The 21,070-nt window shown below is 43.8% G+C and overlaps 1 protein-coding gene across 3 annotated transcripts in view; it reads left to right on the top strand.

The window, feature by feature from the left end:
* LOC147683516 (alpha-1,4-N-acetylglucosaminyltransferase-like) overlaps positions 1–21,070 on the top strand; it is a 427,778-nt gene that overhangs the window by 322,265 nt on the left and 84,443 nt on the right. The window contains exon 2 of one of the 3 annotated variants that reach the window (XM_086943920.1): positions 5,986–6,121. The exons of the other annotated variants lie outside the window; for them this stretch is intronic. The gene's annotated coding sequence lies outside the window, so the exon portion shown is untranslated. The remainder of the gene's footprint in view (positions 1–5,985; positions 6,122–21,070) is intronic. 3 annotated transcript variants of the gene reach the window in all.

Below are 21,070 nucleotides of genomic sequence, written 5' to 3'. Positions count from 1 at the left end.
ACTTTGTTTTTCAGAAAACTCTCCCGGCACACGTATGAATTATTCACTCTATATTCCTCCCTATGCTTGATCTGAGGTGGTGTGGACAGTCCTAGCACCAAGAAGCTTTTTGGATCTATGTAATGCTCTACAAATACAGTATCACTTCACTTGACTTCACAATTTGCACAGTCGGGCTGAATAATTATTACTATACAATCACACAGACGCTACATTGAGTGGGAAAAAGCAAGAACCTTACTGAGTACATGTTATGGGACAACAGTCTTAATTTGAACTTTTTTATAAACTCCCACAATGCCCAAACATACGTACATATAAAGTCTAAGGAATACCTAGAGCCTGGAGGGACAACTCAAAAAGCCAGGTCTGGAGTGTTTGTGGATTTCTCCTGATGGGAAGAGGGAAAATCCTGCAGGGCTGAGGGTGGAGACATTCATGTTATTGTGCTTGTAGACACACATTCATCAACACCTTTACATAGTCTTGTCATAAGGGGCGCAGATTAGGAGTCACTGATATTTACAAGGAGATGATACTGTAACATTATAAACCAATTCCAACAACTAGCTGCCTCCTAAGGAGGCTAGCCATGGAGGACATTTTTATCAGTACCCTTTTTAAGTCTCCCTTTTCTGTCTGGAGAGCACTGGAACTAGAGTCAACTGGTTCCTCATATTTGAGGATAAATGGCACGCCAAACCAGAGCTCTTTCCAGGAAAAAACCTCATTGCAGGGCAGCTGGTGCAAACAGATGTTGAAGTTCTACTGCAAGCTTGTCACCCAATAACGAACACCTGTAGGAAATTGGGTTTCTGGTTGACGGCGGTAAAACCCTGCCTAAGCAGCAACCACAATTCCTGTTGGGGTCAAATAACTAGCAAACCCAAAATTAAACTGTGCTCAACACTCTGGTAGCTTGGCACAAAGCAGTCAGGCTTTAATTGGAAGCAATGTGTAAAGTATATATGCAGGACTTCAAACCGTAATAAAGTGCAAAAAACAACAAGAAGATTAAAGTGTAACAGATTGTTTGAGACCCAAATTACAAAACTCCAATCAGTAGAACCAAGGTTAGTCAACTTTAAAGATGTAAGGTAAGTATAGTGCCTAAAAGCACAAAGTGTCACTAGCATTTATGTAGTTGTGTGAGACCGGGAGAAAGTCATAAGTTCAAAATGACTGTGATGGAACTTGGGACCAGGTTAGTACCGCTGAAATAGTTAATTTTTAAAGTCCAACACGAAGAGTTCCATTTGCGGTGGAGGGGGCCATGAGGAAAAGGGAGAGTGACACAGATGGTCATAGCTGTAGCACGAAGATCCGGTTGGACGTTGCGGACAGTCATTGCTGGAGATTCGTATTGGCAGTCATCATGGTGTGTTGATGCTGTAGCGTGAAGTGCAGATCTTGAGTTGCCAGTCCTTGAGAGTGGTCAATGTGGCATGAAGAGTCTAATTCACAGAAGCTTTGCGATTGTGGGCAGCAGGATCTTGGTAGGAACAGGCCCGTACGCAGTTGACAAGAGCCCAAAACTTCAGGCTTTCTCCTTTTCCTGAAGGGGGAGCTCCACTGATGCCACACCAATATCCGGGACCTGAAGGGCACTTCTTGGGAGTCAGGAACTGACCCCACAGAGGCCAATAGGGCTCAGGCAGGACCAGTTGCAGGTCGAGCCAGCAGGTAAGCTGGGCAGATACAGGGAGGCCTCTGGAGCTTTTAAGGTCCTGTATTTCAGAACAGGAGGTCTTGAGATGATAAGTGAAAAGGAGGAACCATATCCACAGTGTCTAAAACCGAATGGTGGAGGCAAACAGTTTAAGAGGATCAATGAAGGAGGTGATAGGGGAAGACAGAAACTAACGAAAAGTCCACAAATGGGCAATAGAAATCAGCAATTGGGTACAATGACTATCTTGAAAGGAGCAAGGAGTAGATCAATTACCCCTTTAAGGGACAATATTACCCTTCAGGCTGATAACTACACTGAAGCCAATGAGAGCAAAACTCTTTACTTAAAGTCGGACTGGTCCTGGCTACCGAGTGCCTTGAATGTCAGGACAGACAAAGGTGTAAGAGAATGACAGGATATAAACCGTCTCGCTGACCACAAAAATAAAGGTGACACCCATGCATGGAATGTAGAGGCTCTGGCACTAAAACCATCTCCCCTTCAGATCATTGGGAACATCTGTACACATAGCAATGCATATTTACTTATTCTCTAATGGAAGAATTTTTTATTATTATCTGTTATTTTTGTCCATGTCATTGATTATCCTTATGACTACTTTTATCAATTTTATCAAATTAAATCTCTAAATGCTAATTTTGTGCCCGATTACCATTATTCTTTATCAATTTGCTACTATTTGAACTTTTCCAGTACACTTGCTGTTGCCTGGGTACGTTACTTTTTCACAAATTGTTTGCCCTGACCCAGGAAATTTACCTACATCAGGGGGTCCTTGTTTTGTTACATATTGACATCTGCTCATGGAACATAGAGTGTTTGGCAGCAAAAGTGGACGATCGTGAATTCCTAACATATATTGGAAGATATTAGATAATCCTCTCTCAAGAAACATGGGCACAGGAGGAAATTAAGTTACCAGCATACTTATGCTATAGTAAACCAGCAATTAAAACAAAAAAGAAGGGGCGAGCAGCAGGAGGTTTGGCCGTATATGTTTCAGTGGCCTTAAAAATAAAGATCGAAGAAGTGGAAATTAACCATTCAAATATTCAAGCAATTAAGGTCTGGCCAGTTAGCACAGGAAATAAGATCCCTTCTTTGATGATAATAAATGTATACATTCATCCTTTTGGCAGCAAAAAAAAGAAACAATAGAGATAATACTGAGCCTATTAATAACATTAAGCAAATGAATCCAATCCCTTGGATAATTTTGACAGGGGATTTCAATATGAATTTCTTCCATGGGGTGCATAGGGATCAAATATTGGAGGAGATTGATCAATTTTGGCATATCCTGGCAATTGATGCAACTAAACAATGATTAGACAAAATGCGTAAAGATACAGTGATAAACCTGGAGCATCATGGCCTTCGAGTTTTGCATGGCCGAGTGGAACCGGACATCCCAGCTAAGGCGACCCATTTTATGGCACAATCCACAGCTGTTATTGATTACACTTTAGTTTCTCTCCAATTATACCAATCAATAATAAGCTATAATGTGGGAAATAGACTGGAAAGTGATCACCAACCACAAATAATCAGCCTCAATCTTCATATTACCCGACACGAACAAAGCGCCCCTGAGTTAGGGGAACCTATGGGTCTAACCTATAGAAGGATACACTGGACTGTAAATAATATACAACAGATCGAACAGCACGCAAGAGACCAGTGGGAGGAAGAGTTAAATAAAATAGAGCAAAATCTATTGACCCTCTGGGAGCAGTTCATAAGTAATCTAGTGGAGAAAAATGCTGTGCGTTCAAAAGGCATGGTAACATCGGCTACATCTTTTCCCAAAAAAATGACTGTTCAACTTAAGATAGCGAAAAGGAAATTGAACAATGCACTGAGGGTCTTCAGAAATCAACCATCCTCTAATGTCAGGATTAAGATATTACCAAAACTGAGGTCACTCTTTAAAAAAGAAGTATGGATACAAACAAAAACTGAGCTTGATCTGTTCTGGTGTAAAATTAATTATGTAGCAAAACGTAAAGATGCACATGAACTTTGGAGGCTGGTCAATCAAGCCAATAGTGGGAAACAACAACAACTGATCTCAAATATATCGGAAGAAGTCTGGGAGAAGCATTTGGGATCAATGACAGGTTACACCAAAAATTGATAAAGCCAACAGAAGTAAATTCAGTAGAAAATACACGGGTCAATGATAATGAAAGGAAAAACACCCAGCAAATGATCCATCCAGTGGACAACAGTGTAAAAAATTATAAGTTCCAGCAGACGAAGTAGTGCACCAGTCCAAATGGCTTCCCTCAAGCACTATTTAAAGAAAATCCACAATAATAGGCAAAGAACTTGTCAAACTATTTCAATAATGTTTTATGGAAGGAAGAAGTCCCAGACAAATGGAGGGGTTCAATTTTGGCTCTGATTTACAAAGCTGGTCAAGTCTTGGATCCTGCTAACTATAGACTTATAGCTTTAATGGATTACGAAGCAAAGTTTTTTGCTAAGTGTCTGCTAACAGAACTCACAGACAGGGTAAGCTGCCAGTAATTTACTCCTAAAAAACCAAACAGGGTTTATTAAAGGCATGGGGACGATTATTAACATTCAAATGCTAGTTCTTATAATGGAAATGGCCAGAAGCGTAAGATGAACCTTTACTTATGTTTTATTGATTTTAGCTCAGCTTTTGACACAGTGCACAGAAATATTCTTTGGAACAAGTTAACGAAAATGGGAATCTCACTAAGTTTGTTGAGAGCGATACAAATGCTATATACTAATACTTGGACAAGAGTAAGGTTGGGCCAAGGCACAGTTTTGTCCAAAAATATGGTGATAAGGGACGGGCTGAAGCAGGGGTGTGTTTTGGCCCAAACCTTATTTAACTTGTATTTAGTTGGGATTTCATCAAGGCTTAGTGAAATTAATTCTCACTCTCCGACTGTTGCAGGTTTTAATGTTTCACATTTACTTTATGCTGAATAAATTGTTTTAATAAGCTATACCAAGGTGGGTCTGCAGAGATTAATTAATGAAAGTGCACAGTACGCCTCCCCTCATGGCCTAAGATTAACTTAAAAAAGACAAAAACAATGCTGGTGACTAGAGGGTTGCCTGTAAGACCAAAATTGAGAATGGAGGGGAATGTATTAGAATCGGTTGTCACTGAATATAGATATCTGGGTGTTATAATAGATGCTAGGGGCAAGGGTGAAAACCAGTGTGCTGCACTACAGAGAAGAAACAACTCATTAATTGCTGCATTTTTCAAACTTCAGAATAACTTAAAAGGGCTTCCCCTTAACCAATGATTACAAATTATGTCAGTTAAACATGTGCCAACTCTTGCATATGGAGTAGAGACCATAAGAGGTTGTGCTGACAACACCATAGGTAAGCTAGTGACAGGGACCTACCAACGCCTGTTTAATCTTACGCTACATTCTTCACCGGCACAAATCCGACTTGAGTTTGGACTTAAATGACAGAACCTAAATAGCTTAGGAGCTTATTTAAAATTCTGACACAAAATTAGAAGGGAAAATAATTCCTCGCTTATGACAGTGGTTTGGGAGGCAATATGCGATAATAAACATAAGCAGGCATATGAATATTTCAAACTGGCGATAGATATGTTAAATGCGGACCAACTATGGGCCTTACCTCTTTCACAGGTGGCTTTTAATAAAGTTACAAATGGGTGCAGCAAAAAATTGTCGCCTTTATGGGATGAAGCAGTAATGGCAAAGGGATCCCATGCATGGACAGTTATTGCTTCTTACGGTATGCTAAAACCCCAAAGATATTTAGGAGACTCAAATAGCCAAAGGGCAAAGCTGAAGCTGATGAATCTCCGATATGGAAATAGCCAATTTCTTGGAGACGCCCCTACATGGAAATTGATAGTAGTGAGAGGGTGTGTTGCCTCTGTTATTACAAGAGGGAAGACATTTGTCATATCATCTGTAGCTGCTCTGCACAAATATAGAAACGTAGGAGGCTGTTAAGGTCGGACTTTAATAGTCAAATTATACGAACATGCCGACAAGCAGTCATAGCCAGTTTACAAGGAGAAAGCTTGCAATTTACGGGTAGAATTTTGAAGTTTATAGAAATAGTGGAGAAGAAATTGCTTAACTCTGGACAATGAGGATGGTTTTATTTATATCTGGTTTTATACATTGATGAAAAGTTTCTTTTAATTATGTGGTCTTAATAATGTATGAAATGTAAGAAGAATTGTATAATGTTGTTTTAATTGTAAGTTTTTAGTAACTGACCAATAAATGTTTCCTTCATTCATTCAGAACAGGAGGTCAGTCAGCAGACCCTTGGAGTCACTTAAGCCTTGGGTGAAAGGTGCAGGTCCAGTCTTCCTTCTGAGTAAGGCAAGCATGGCAGCAGAGTAGTAGCACAGGAGTCCTTCTTCTGTAGTATCCACAGGTACTGTACTGAAGAGTTGGGTATGAGGGTCTAATATTTATACATGGTGCCAACTTAGAAGTGGGAGAGTGCTTGGATGTTTCCACCCCCAGAGGTGTTTAGAATTCCCTGCCTCCATGTCCTGGTCACAACCTGTCAGGGGGCACAAAAGACTAGTGTCAAACCCTCTGTGAGTGTGCTTGCCAGTTACTCTGTGATGTGCAAGTGTGGTAGATGACAGCTCTGCACACCCTATCAAGTCAGACATGGCCTAACCTGCTAATATCTATTCCTCCTTTGTCTCCCTGTCTGGGAGCAATACACAAAGTCCAACTATCAGCTACACCTAGTCATGTGACCCAGGAAACAGGCTGCAGGCACCAAATGGTTGGGGAAGGAAAATTCCAACTTTCTATATGCAGCATTTCTAGAATTGTGATTCAACATCCAACTTTACCATTAAGAGGGTTTTAAAGTACAACTCTTTAGACACCAAACGCAACATTCCTGCTTGCTCCCAATTGAAAGTTGACACTTATTGAGCATAAAAGTGTAACCCAATGTTATCCTATGGGCAAGGTAGCTCTTACAGTAGTGAAAAACTAAATTGAGATTTTCACTACCAGGACATGTAAAATAGAGTGCAGCCTTCCCTTTGGGCTGTTTAGGATCTACCCTCGGGGTGACTTACATGTATTAAAAAGGAAGGTTAAGCCATGGCAAGAGGTTTACTTTGCCAGGTCGAAATGGTAGTTTAAAACTGCAAACCACGCCTGCAGTGACAGAACCGAGACATGTTTAAATGACTACTTAAGTGGGTGGCACAATGAGAGCTGCAGGCTCACTAGTAGCATTTCCTTTGCAGGCCCTGGGTACACATAATACCACTCTACTAGGGACTTATAAGTAAATAAAATGTGCCAATTGGGTGTAAGCCAATGTTACTATATTATAGGGATAGAGCACGTGCACTTTAGCACTCCTCAGCAGTGGTAAAGAGCATAGAGTGCTAAGGCCAAAAAAAAGGAGGTTAGCAAAAATGGAGGAGTAAGGCGAAATGTTGGGGGGGAAGTCCAATCTAAGCCTGACAGATCTAACAACACCCTATTTAAAACCATGTTATATTATGTTATTTTAGCTTCACTTGCTATAGCTCTACAACTCACACCCTAGAGGTATCTCAGCGCATAACATCGGATATAATTTAAGAATCAATGGAAAACTGTTAGCTAAACTCTTACCATTTTTAATATTTTTCGGTTAAATATTTACTGCCCTAAATATAAAGCATAAACTGTCTCCTTAAAACAAACATTTGCAATGCAATAGTTCGCACATTTTTTTAGAGTTCGAGCTATTGGCGTTGTAATGGAACTTTTTTACTTATGTGAGGGAGAGCATGAGTGCAAAAGTGATAGAAAGGGAAAGAGAGCTGGTACATGGAGACAGTTAGAGTTATTTGCATATAAAATGAGAGGTAGAGTGAAGAGAGAAAATGAAATAGAGTGTGCAAGAGAGTTATAGAACGGTAGAGTTAGACAGAGATAGAAAGAGAGATAGAGAGGAAGAGAGAGAGAATCTCAATATGGCTTGTCAGACGTACCTAAGTTCATTAATTGGAAAAGGAGTTGAAGTGACTAGAACAGATAAAGGTATTGCAGGGGCACATTTGTCTTAATTATGTTAATGCGCCCCTACCAGGAACTGAAGGGTCTGTGGTGTCTTGCTAGATCCACTAGGATTTTAAATTTCACTGCTGCATACCATTCCTACACTGAACTTTTACAATATCTTCAACCCCTCGAGCAACATGAAACTACAAGGTAAGGACATCCATGACACCAGAGCATTCTAGTGCAAACAAAATCATTGCATCCTGTGCGAAGATGAACCCAATAATGATGCGGTCGGTTGTAGACTCAAGGCACACTGTTGAAAACATGATGCTACAGTCAGTAATCCCTGAGGACTGCCAAATCATGTACAGTCAAAGACAATTCCTAATAGTTGTTTTTTTTTTAACAAACTTTATTCTATCATTTATTTAGGGGGCATTACATCACGGCAAATGGTCTCGGCATTTTACATTTTTCATCATAGTGCAACATGACCCATTAAACATTGTAATGAAGTGTATATACTTAGAATCTTGTACCCAACAGTTCCATGACATAAAAGCTTACAATATACGGCATTTATATTCATCCATGTTAGTCGCTGATTTCACCAACGTGTGACATGAATTTGTATTTTTATACTCTAAAACGAAGTTAACTACTCCCTCTTCCTCCCCCCTTCCTGGTCTGACAGTGTGGTGTTGTCTAATTAGTCTCTTAGTCATGTGATAACATAAGTGCCAACCTATATCCTTGGTACATCAGGGCCTTTCCATTTAATCTATTGTGATCGTCCCTGTAGGTGTGATGAATATCATGGCGGATCAGGGTAGTGGATCTAATAACGGAAGTGGGATACCCGATTGCGTGAAGTCCTCTAACATTACATTTCAATCCATGGAAATAGGACACTTTCGCAATTCCCTTGCCTCCTCCAGTCTAAGTGCCGCGCTTTCCGCGCTACACCATCTGAGTACCTCTTCTCTCCATATTTGTAGGGGGGGCTCCTTGGGGATTTCCATCTCATAGTAATTGTCCTGATCGCTAATATAAGCGCTAAGTCCAGAAATCTCAGCTGCACCCTCTGGGCATTGTTGCGCTTGTGTTAACCCAATAAGCCCTCCAGTACGCTGGAGGGCTCTAAGGTGTGTGATTTCTCCCAACATACTGCAACTGTGTCCCCAATAATCTTTGAGGCACGGGAAAGCCCATAGCATTTGAATAAAACCACCCTCCTCCTCCCTGCATCTTGGACAATGGTTCTGGGCCTCTGGGAACATGCAGTGTGTCAGTTTTGGGGTTAAATACGCTCCATGGAGCACCATGTATTGTATGAACTTGAGCTTTGCATTACGGGATACCCGCTTGGGGTGTTCTTAAATACCCTCCCAGGCTTTATCGGTGATTACTATATCTGCTGTTTCTTCCCATTTACCATGGAGGTCCGCAAGGCATATAGAGGCCTGCGTTCGGATGCCGGTATATATCCACCTAACTAGGTGTCCACCCTCCCCATATAATATAACAAATTCACCATGTCATGCTGTCGTATTGGGTTCCCAAGGCCTACATGTTCCGAAGATAACCCACATACATTGGAAGAACTGTTGGCACGGAAACTGTAAAAGTCAAAGAACAAGTTTATTAAGACCCCATGGGGTGGTGGTACACTCATACAGCACCCTTCGGTAATGCAAGAGGTATCACACCGAACATCGGTGTGACCCTTTCTTTTATACAATTCTACAGGTAATAAAACGAACACGCGGCACAAAGTTACAGAACATTATGTACATATAAGGGCATATTTTGGAATACTGTCAGCTCATTGGAGGGTTTCAAACCCACTGGTCAGTTTGCGGCACATTCCTAAGGAGTGACTGGTCAGTGTGAACTGCGCATGTGTGGGCTTGACCAATACTAAAAATAGCCTGTTGCTGGGCAGACTCGAGTGGTCAATGGAACGGACAAAGGACTAAAGGGCACGCCGGCCACGAGGCCGCTCATGATCTAAGATGGCCGCCAACACATACAAAATGGCGTTTCTATGTATAGCTAATTTAAGCGGGAAACGTGTAGCAAAGCTAAGCGCTAACCCAGCCATCGTCAAAATACGACAGACGACCCTTTTAGCGTTTAGCTGAAGCTACCTCATAGTGGACATCAGGGTGTTCATCTTCTATATCAATTAGCATTATTTGTGTTACTTCTTTATGAAGCATCATTTTGTCATGAGCAAGAGCTCGTCTCGATGGTACACAAACTGACAAGCACATAGAACAAAAAACTGGGCCACATTGGATACATAAGCAAATGAAAAACAGAATTCCCACAATGACACATAGAATCGTTAACAGTTTCCATCCCCAGGTGGTGAGTATTGACCAGAACCATCCTGACAGAGTCCAAGTACCATTATCCAGATGTATTTCGGCCGCTATCTTATGTAATTTAGTGATAGCATCATATACAGACGGTGAATTGTCAGGTATGTAGACGCAACAGCTACTTCCGATGACTCTACATGCCCCCCCACGGTCAGCTAACACTACATCCAGAACCATCCGGTTCTGAAGCGCAACGATTCTAGAAATCTGTACTTCTTCAGTGATATTTCCGAGTGCAATTGCAGTATCATTAGCCACAGCCTCAACAACACGAGTTAGTCGTCGGATCTTTCGACTGTTCAAAGCTGCCCCAACGAAGGAGAACAAACCCAAATTAAAGTCCACATACTGTTGCAAAGTAGTGTCCGTTTGATCGACATCGTCCAAGACAAGGGAACGTTTATCACGGTTTAAAACAAAGTCGTGATAGAGGATGTAATTGTTGTGATACATTGGTGGGGCAATGAATACAGGCGGCAATACAAAAGACACATAGCAAGTGCCTGACCATCCCAAAGGAAGCTGATGATAACCCTTCGTTCCACAGATGAAGTAAGTATTTCGGGAGGTTACAAACGATATACCAGTAGGACTATCAAACGTGAGTGTGGTGTTACATTCACTTTTCCCAACAGAAATTACACCTTTATTACGTATACATAGGTCTGCTTTAGTAGCGATAACATTAATAACATGTGCATTCGATACATTGACATTTCGCTGGTTGCTATACATTCGTGAAGCAGACACATTGTCAGGGCGGTACTCCTCATATTCAAATCGAGTACCCTCAGCTTGTGGATACCCATCCCGATCATGATGACACAATTTATTCAAACTAAAAAGCACTCCCCCTTTTGTGGGCCATCTCAAAGTAAAGAGGAGAGTATAAAATGCATTGCAGGATCCATTATGTGAAAACGGGAGAGGGATGAGCGGAGTACCCCCTTTCTTCTGATGCCCAGGCAACATCCCACACACCCAGCAATTTGAAGTATTTGTCATATTGTGTGTATGATGTAGGATCTGAATGAAACTATTGTTCAGATAAGTCTGTCGGTGCCGTTCTTCGTGATAAGGCAAGGTGAAATGGAAATGTTCAGATGGAGCCGGGGTAGTCGGCAGCAAATGTTCACGTGCAGGTACCACAAGTTCAACTACCCAGGCTATTACCGCAATCACCACAATAGTTAGGACAAAGAGAATGGCACCCAAGAGTCTCTTATCTCGTGATGCTGATGATGCCATAGTTCTGAAAACCTTTGCAGAGTCTCAAATAGTTCGAATTGCTCACAAAGTTTCACATACACATGCGTGTATACCTAAAAAAGAAAAAATATGGTGCTGAACTCCGAGGTAGCCGTTGTTTTCTTCTCCGGGCCAAGACGGGTGTCGCTACACTGGCAGAACTGATCCCCCCCCCTTGGAATTCCCGGTTTCCGTTTCACAAACCTGGAGCGGTAACCAACCAGTCATTAAAAAAAAACACTGAAAGAACTCTTCTTATCGTGGACGTAGATTATATCGCTCTCGTCCAGAAGCAGTGTGGTCCGGGAAGGCTCCCTCAACTTCGGCCGACGTCACAGCTGGGCTCTTTTCCTTTTTCAAAATCTCTTTATAATCGGTCAACACAACAGGATTTACCAAATCAGAAGAGACACGACGGCAGTGGGTTGAATGTATCCACCGCTTCCTGTTGGTCACTCGTACAGCTGTCCGAGTGGCGAGAAGGACTTGCTCGGGGCCACGCCACCTCGGTTCCAAGCTATTCGTCCTCTCGAACGACCGAATCATCACAAAGTCCCCAGGACGAAGATCATGCCCCTCTCCAGTAGAGTTGTCAGGGAGCGCTTCTCGAACCTGTTGATGAATAGAAAGCAAATCATTTGTTAATCGTGCCAAATAGTCATTCATCATTACACAAGGCACATCATGTATCAATCGCGGCTTAGGCACCCCCCAGATGTTCATTGGCCTTCCGAACACCACTTCATATGGTGTGAGGCCCGTTCGAGAATGGGGTATTGATCTGAGGGAGAGTAATGCTAGCGGTAAGGCATCCGGCCATTTCAATGACGTGGACGCCACGATCTTAGCCAGTTTTAATTTCAACGTGGCATTGTACCGCTCAACAAGACCTGCCGACTGAGGGTGGAACACAGCATGAAACTTCTGCTGAATCCCTAACCCCTTCAACACATATTCCACAATTTCCCGACAAAATGAGGCCCATTGTCGCTCCACAGATATTTACAGATTCCAAATCGAGGGAAATACTCCTTGAGCAAAACCTTAGCTGTTGTCAAAGCAGTATTGTCTTTCGTGGGGAAAGCCTCAACCCATTTGCTAAAAGTGCACACCACCACTAAGACATACTTAAGGTTATTACAGCGCTCAAGCTGGATATAATCCATTTGGAGTACCTCGAATGGTGCAGAAGGTGGAACGAACCCTCCTTTCGGAGTATGGGTCCCCTTTCCAGGGTTGTGCTGCAAGCATATCAGACAGGTCTGCACTACTCTCTTAGCAGTATTGGCAATCTCGGGATGCTCCCAAACTCGTGTCAATAGTCGGGTGATTGCAAGAGCCCCTACGTGTGCCAACCCATGTGCCATTTGGACCATCACCTGCAAGTAAGCTGCAGGCAATTTCCATTTCTCCATATCTTTACTTCTCCAACACCCTTCATCATCAAGCACCCCATCTACTGCCCATGCCGCAAGTTCAGCTTCAGTGGCTGACTTTTGAATATCTAATATCTCAGCTCTAGCATCATTCCATCGTTCAGCTTGAGACTTTGTCACGTACATGGGGGAGTCAGTTGGAAACATAGCCATTTGTCTCGCTATGCTATCCGCGAAGGCATTTCCCTGACCCACTTTATCAGTGATCTTCTTAAGGGCACTACATTTTACTATCGCTACCTTCTTCGGGCAAAGCAACGCGTTTAGGAGATCACGCACCAGTTCTCCGTGCATTATATGTTCTCCATGAGAAGTCAGAAACCCGCGTTCTCTCCAGAGTAGCCCAAAGTCATGCGCTACTCCGAAGGCATACCGGCTGTCTGTGTAAATGTTCACACATAAACCAGCGCTCAATTCGCAGGCTCTTGTTAAAGCTATCAGCTCTGCTGCCTGAGCCGATTTCTGTGGTATTCTAGCTGTTTCCACCACTGTCTTAAGTGTCGTGATCGCATAAGCTGCAGAAGTCGTACCATCTGGCAGCCTCAAACACGATCCATCAACCCACAGTTCCCCATCCACATCTGGAAGTGGCATATCCTGTAAGTCGATACGACCCTTTGTCTGTTCCTCGGTCAGGAAAACACAGTCGTGATGTTTTTCTTCCTGACCCTCCTCGACCGGATAGGGCAATAAAGTGGCAGGGTTCAAAGTAGCGCATCTTTTCAGTGTAATATGTGGCGCCAACAACGTAAGCTCATATCCTGTTAATCGTGCACTCGTGAGATATTGGGTTTTCGTCTGGTTTAACAGGGCATCTACTGCGTGAGGAACTAACACCAACAGTTTATGTGATAACACTATTCCCTCACTCTGTCGAATGGCTACTGCTGTGGCTGCTACCGCTCGGAAACACCCAGGCAACCCTCGTGCTACAGGATCAAGAGTGGCAGAGAAATACGCACATGGTCTCTGCTTATCCCCGTGTAATTGCACTAACACTGACAACGCGCACCCATCATCTCATGCACGTACAATGTAAAAAGTTTCGTGTACTCTGGCGTGCCTAACACGGGTGCAGAACAAAGGGCCTGTCTCAACTGTTCAAAAGCATTCTGACATTCATCTGTCCATTCAAGGGGCATTGGTGTAGTTTTGGACAGTAACGCTAGCAAAGGCTTTATAATTTGCGAAAACCCCATAATCCATTGTCTACAAAAGGACGTCAACCCTATGAAGGCACGTACATCTCTCTGTGTACGAGGGACTGGTGTATCTAAAATTGCTTGAATTCGATCTGATGTCAGTGCACGCCCCTCCTTAGACAAAAGATGACCGAGGTAGGTCACCTTGGGTCTACAATATTGAAGCTTTTTCTTGGAAACCTTATGATTGTTCTGTGCCAGAAAAGAAAGCAGCGCAATCGTACTTTCTTCACATTGTGCATAAGAGTCAGCAGCTAGCAGGAGGTCATCCACATATTGGATAAGGACAACCCCCGACTGCAACACAAAAGAATCAAGCTGTCTTTTCAAAGCCTGGCTGTAGATACTCGGACTCTCAGTGTACCCTTGAGGAACACGACAAAATCTATATGATTTATTATTTAACGTAAAGCCAAATAAGTATCTACTATCGGGATGGACAGGAATAGAAAAGAAGGCGTTCTTCAAATCAATTACGCTAAAAGTCGTAGCCGATGGTGGTACCATCGTAAGTAATGTTGTAATATCAGACACCACCGGGTATTGGGGAACAACAATTTTGTTGATCTCTCTCAGGTCAATAATAAATCGATAAATTTTGTCATCAGTGTCTCTTTTCAGAATCGGCAGAATAGGACTATTACAAACATTGTAAGAAACCTCTTCTACCACCCCAGCCGCAATCAGATCCTGGACAATGTGTGTCAGGGCAATTTCTCCTTCCTTCGAAATCTTGTACTGTGGCACACGTGGCAGAGAAGCCCCTTCCTTAACAGTAATGTGAATAGGTGGAATACGCATCTCTCCCACATCCGTGTCTGAGGTCGCCCATAACGTGTGTGGGAGAGAGGCCAAAGCTGAAATATCCTGTATAGTATAAAACCTATTTGGGTCAGGATAGTTGTCATTGAGAATGACACGCACTCCCTCCGGAGCGCACCGTATCGTTGCTCGAAAATATTTAAGCAAATCAATGCCCAGAATATTATCTGGGGTGTAGGGTGATAACAAAAATTGTCCAAAACTAAAAAATTTGTCGAGACAAAGCGCTAGGGGTTTTGACAATGGGCTAGGGGAGGGTGTGCCATCAAACCCTACACATGTAATTATTTCGCCAGACAGGGGAGCCCTCGGAACCAACCTTTTAGACAAAGCGCTACGAGTAGCTCCGGTGTCAACTAGGAACTGATCAGTAGAACCCAAAATACCCGCTGTTACATATGGACCCTCCTGATCTACAGGCACTTCAATTGGTTCCGCACCCCATCCTACGCAGTCCTATGCATGTACATAATCCTGGTGTTCCACATTCTCACTTTCCGATATCTGATATTGGTTTCGTCTATCAAAAGTATTTCGTTCATCCTGGCCACGGCCCCTGCTCTCAACCCTTCCATGATCACTTCCGCCACCTCTTGCTCCCGTATAACCTCCTCTTGACCTACCACTTCCTCGACCACGCTGACTACGCTGCTCACGAAGTACCGGACAATCATCAGCCCAATGCCCAAACTCCTTACAGTAGGCACACTGATCCTCTGCTATATCCGTACGACCATACGACGTAGTACCTCCACCTCGTCTTCCTCTATCACTCCCCCTATACTGAGTCCCACGGACCTGTGCCAACATTACCTTCGTCTTCAATTCCTTCGCTTTCTTATCAACACTTTCTTTAGCCTCTATCTCCTGCCGCTCATAATACTGAGCCATCGTTAACAAAGACGCAGGGGTCGCCGTGGCCCAGGAACTTTCACTCGTTTTCAATTGTTTTGCAATCTCCGGTAGGAGATTAGTTACATACTTATCTACAAACAAATGCCGACCCGTATCATCTGTTAATGATTGACCACTATAATCATGGAATGCCTCCTCGAAGCGTGTAAAGAAATCTGAAACCGTTTCATCAGGCTTTTGTTTGCACGAAGCTAACATAGTCCAATCGATCTTTTTAGAGGGAACGAGCGTTTTTAATTTTGTCAAAATAGCCGCTGGAAGGTCTAAAATCAACTGACAAGGTTTGCATGCTGGCTTCCTTTCTAAATCGGCTTCATTAATCTCTTTCCATGTACCCCCTAACACTGTCTCATCATTATTCTTACAAATTTGTCTCCACATATCAGGCGGAAGTATTAACCCAAAGAACAAATCGATATCGACTAGGGTCATCACACAAGATGAAATAGCCCCTTCCACCCCCTCATAAAATGCTGCCGGGTTCTTACGAAGATCAGGCAAAGAATTTTTTAGCGCCATAACATCCACTCTATTCCAAGGCGTATACACCCAGTTATATACAAAATACGCCTTCGCATCTTTCGATCTTCTATCATCATCTGTACCTTCCCCTTTCGGTGGAACATACAGAGGCGCAGCTTCACGCATAGGCATAACATGCATTGCAGAATTCTTATCTGAACCCCGGAGAGAACACTCCTTAATCTGCTCGCTATTCTTCGACTCAGACTCCTTTTGCCTCCTTTTTCGCTCCTCCCGCAAGTTGGCTGTTTCATCCCGCAGCTGGATCAATTGCTTGAAAAGGTCGTCGACATCTGAAAGAGCAAATAAACCTTTATCCAAATTCTCACGATGTACTGACACAGCTTTAGGTTCTAACACGTCTGAAAAGTCACGATACGCGACAACAACTTCATCCGCCAAAGAAGACAAGAAATACATTAACTCAAGATCCGACCACTTACTCCTCTCCGCAATCACCTCCTCCTGAGAAACACATTTCTTATTCACTTTACGAGCCCAACTACGTAAAAGTGCGGACATCTCCGTAGAAAACCTGAGAGCAGATACACCCTTCTTTTCCAACTTATCCTGCCCCTCATCACCCGAATCTTCAGCTGGAGCCGTCGGTGAAACGTACGGAGGCGGGGACCGATCTAGTAATGAAAAATCATCAATTTCATTATTAAGGACAGGATAAAGCGGTCGACGAATAGGGAATTGACCCGTCGTTTGCAATTTGCGTTCCCGTTCCTCCCTCTCTCTTTTCTCCTGAGCCTCTTTTTCCTCAAGCTGTAAAGCCTTATCCCGAGCAGCCTTGCGCTGCTCTTTGTCCGCCAAGGCAACTTCACGTTTCATTCGTTCACGCACCGCTTTCTCCCACATTCGCACACAATCAAACATGTTTTGTCTAGACCTGCGTTGAAACAGACATTGCTCCACAAACTGTACTTTTTGTAAATCGAACGACCCATGTAGTGGCCATTGCAATTCAGGATCCGACTTAGTGTACTTGTGCCAGAGTTTACTGTACATTATAGGGGGAAGGCCATGTTTAATATACATTTCGCGATTTGGTGTTCCCTCTGGGGGAGCCGGCTGTGATTCCGCTAACCTAATTGTGGTACCATTTCCAAGACAACACATCCCTCGAAGCGTGCTAAAAACAGGCATGTTCAAAGAGTATCACGAAAGCGTGACACCGTATAAAAGGCACTTACAGTACTTCACACAAATGTGCCGCTCAAAGGGAAAAAACAAAGTTAGAGAAACATCTCTACATGCCTGCCTATGTGAAGTGCACTACACATATAAATTCAAAGTTCACAAATTCACAAATTCACAAATGTTAGCTAACTCAAATCAAAGTCATAGGTCACAATTCGGCAAGCGTCCAAGGACTACCTTACCGATCACAAATCGTAGAACTCCAGTAAGCATCCGCAGACTACCTTACCGATCACAAATCTTACCCAAAATCTCAAAGGTCCAGATTCCAACTGCCAAGGTCTTTTAATCGAATCAGCCAAACGGCACTTTATCCAGCAACACAGACGATCGAAACTCAGTCGGGGACCGGCGCCACCTGGAAGGTCAGATCGGAAGGAAAGGAAAAAACACCGTGGGAGCCAAGACTCGGGTCACTTAATGGCAGCGCGCGTCCATGGCGAGTGTCCCAACCTTCGTCACGACCTCTCCTTCGGGCATCCGAGTCACCGATGAGTCCCTTCGTGGTCGCCAATTTGTCGTATTGGGTTCCCAAGGCCTACATGTTCCGAAGATAACCCACATACATTGGAAGAACTGTTGGCACGGAAACTGTAAAAGTCAAAGAACAAGTTTATTAAGACCCCATGGGGTGGTGGTACACTCATACAGCACCCTTCGGTAATGCAAGAGGTATCACACCGAACATCGGTGTGACCCTTTCTTTTATACAATTCTACAGGTAATAAAACGAACACGCGGCACAAAGTTACAGAACATTATGTACATATAAGGGCATATTTTGGAATACTGTCAGCTCATTGGAGGGTTTCAAACCCACTGGTCAGTTTGCGGCACATTCCTAAGGAGTGACTGGTCAGTGTGAACTGCGCATGTGTGGGCTTGACCAATACTAAAAATAGCCTGTTGCTGGGCAGACTCGAGTGGTCAATGGAACGGACAAAGGACTAAAGGGCACGCCGGCCACGAGGCCGCTCATGATCTAAGATGGCCGCCAACACATACAAAATGGCGTTTCTACGTATAGCTAATTTAAGCGGGAAACGTGTAGCAAAGCTAAGCGCTAACCCAGCCATCGTCAAAATACGACAATGCTGTGGAGGCTCTCTATGCTGGGGTGCCCATGTAGCCTTAATGTAATGTACCAACATTGCATGCAGTCGGTAAAGGCAATCAGAAGCCCCGGTGGTCCTCACAAATGTGTCATGATCCATAAGTATGCCGTCTCCAAAAATGGAACCCACCTTTGTGACTCTCGCAGCTTCCCAAGTTTGCAGCCTAGCCATTGTGAGTCTACCACCCATGACCGGCAGCCCCAAGAGTGGGATATTGGGTGCGTAGGGAATCGCTTCTGATGTGTATTGCAGTGCCTTTTTCCAGCAGTGTAGGGCCATCCGCAATATTGGTGGACCATCCAGTGGTATTCTCGTCCTCGGGAGCAGCAGACTATGTAGTGTACTCCTTTCCAGATCCTGTGTGGTATAATTAATTTCTTGTAAGTTCCTGACTCCTGTCCAGAAGGACAGCCATTGCAGTTGGGAAGCGTAATATTAAGCTCGGAAATCGGGGACTCCTAACCCTCCCCTGTCTGATTTTAGCTGTAACTTCTTGAGGCTTACCCGGCGCCTACCACTGCCCCTTGTAAGTTCCACCAAGAGTGTGTCTAATAAGCGAAAAGTAGATTAAGGCACCACCAGGGGCAGGTTTACAAAAAAGTACAATAATCGGGCCAACATCACCATCTTGGAGATGGCGATCCTCCCCATCACTGATAGTGGCAAGGACGTCCAGAAGGAGATACTAGGGCGCAGCGAGGTATTTGCCTTAATAAAGTTGCCCTCCAGTTGGTCTGCAGGATTCTTATATACATGGATAGCCAAGAACTTAAAAGTATCCTGTGCTACGGGTATCTGATATGTACCGAATTGGATTACATCTGGACGAAGACCTTCTCGGAAGTAAAAAGCATGGGTTTTCTCAGCATTAACTGCCAGCCCTATATAGTCTCAAAGGCGGCAAACACCTTAGGGAGCGGGTTCACCTCGCCCTCCAAGTCACGTAGGTATATGAGGATATCATCCGCATGTATTGAGATAAGGTGTGTATCATCTAGTATAGGAATTCCCAAATCGACAGATGACCTTCCCAGGGCTATGGCCAGTGGCTCCACCGCAAGCAAAAACAGGAGAGGGGAGAGTGGACACCCCTGTCTAGTGCCTCTGTGTACTGCATATTCTGGGGATATATATCTCCCGATGCGTGCCCCCGCAGTGGGGTTAGTGTAGAGTAGGCATACCCATTGTAAAAATCCTGGGGGAGACCAAAACACGACAGGGCCGTGAACATGTACTCCCTCGTTATGGAGTCAAATCCCTGATGTAGGTCCAATGCCAGACAATCCGCCCTATCCTTGTCGCTGGGAATAGATCTCATTACATGGTGAAGTCTCCTAGTGTTAAGTGAAGTGCTGCGCGTGGGGAGAAACCTGCAATGATCGCTGTGTATAAGAGTGGGGAGAGCCGTATTCAGCCAATTTGCTAAGACCTTACTGAGAATTTTTTATTCAGTAGCCAGCAACGACAGTGGCCAGTAATTAGACATCTCTATGACGTCTCGTCCTGGTTTGAGGAGTGACACCACCATAGCTTGCATTGTGTTTTGTGGCAATCTACTGGTCTCCCAAGCTACCTTATATATTTGTGCTAGTTTAAGTGTTAATACATACAAACAAGTTGCGTAAAATTCTACTGGTAGGCCATCGAGTCACAGAGTTTTATTCCGTTTAAGGACCTTTATCACTGCTTTTCTTTCCTATTGGGTTATGGGACCTATAAGGTATTTGCACATAGCTTCCGTGATTTTGCCGTCGAAGAAGGCCTCCATGAGACCGTCGTCCACAGGCAGTGGTGCCTCGTACAGTGTAGTGAGATAATCACAAAATGCTTCATTAATCTCACTTTGTGTGTGAATCAGTCCCTTCTGTGGTGCACGGACACAGGTGATCAAAGGCGTCTCAAGGTTATCCCTCAGTAACCGAGCTAGCAGCGTTCCGAATTTGTCAGCATCCGTGTGCTTAAGTTGCGTATACGCTCTGTAGTCTGTGAGTCTATATGTTTCCAGGGTCTCTGCGTGTCTAATACGGGCCTCTTGAAGAGATTCCTGTTTTCCGTCATCAGTCGTAGCATCTTGTTCCAACTCTGTCATCAGTGTCTCCGTGTCTATAAGTCTCTTATGCGCTTCCTGACGCGCCCCTGTGGTAGCACTAATTGTCAAGCCACGGACCACCACCTTAAATGCATCCCAATCTATGAGGTTGGAAGATGCTACATTCCAATTATCTGCAAAATAATTATTGACAACATCTAACAGTGTGCTCCGAAAGGGAGCGCCTTCTAAAAATTGGGCCATAGCTTCCAGGTCCGTACTGGGGTTGGGACTCTGCCCCACGTGAGGGTAGCCTCTAGGGAATTATGATCTGAGAATGTCTTCGCTAAATATGTTGCCTGGTGCAAGGAATCTATCAAGCCTGGTGTGAAGCTGGTGAGCTGGGGAATAGAAAGAATAGTCCTTGTGTGTAGGGGGCAACTTGCGCCATGCATCCACTAGACCCCAGCCT

This window comes from Lissotriton vulgaris, chromosome 11 (genome assembly GCF_964263255.1).
Source record: "Lissotriton vulgaris chromosome 11, aLisVul1.2, whole genome shotgun sequence".
Classification (NCBI taxonomy): domain Eukaryota; kingdom Metazoa; phylum Chordata; class Amphibia; order Caudata; family Salamandridae; genus Lissotriton; species Lissotriton vulgaris.
The sequence above is the reverse complement of the archived record's forward strand: the minus strand, read 5'-3'. Positions and strand labels throughout refer to the sequence as shown.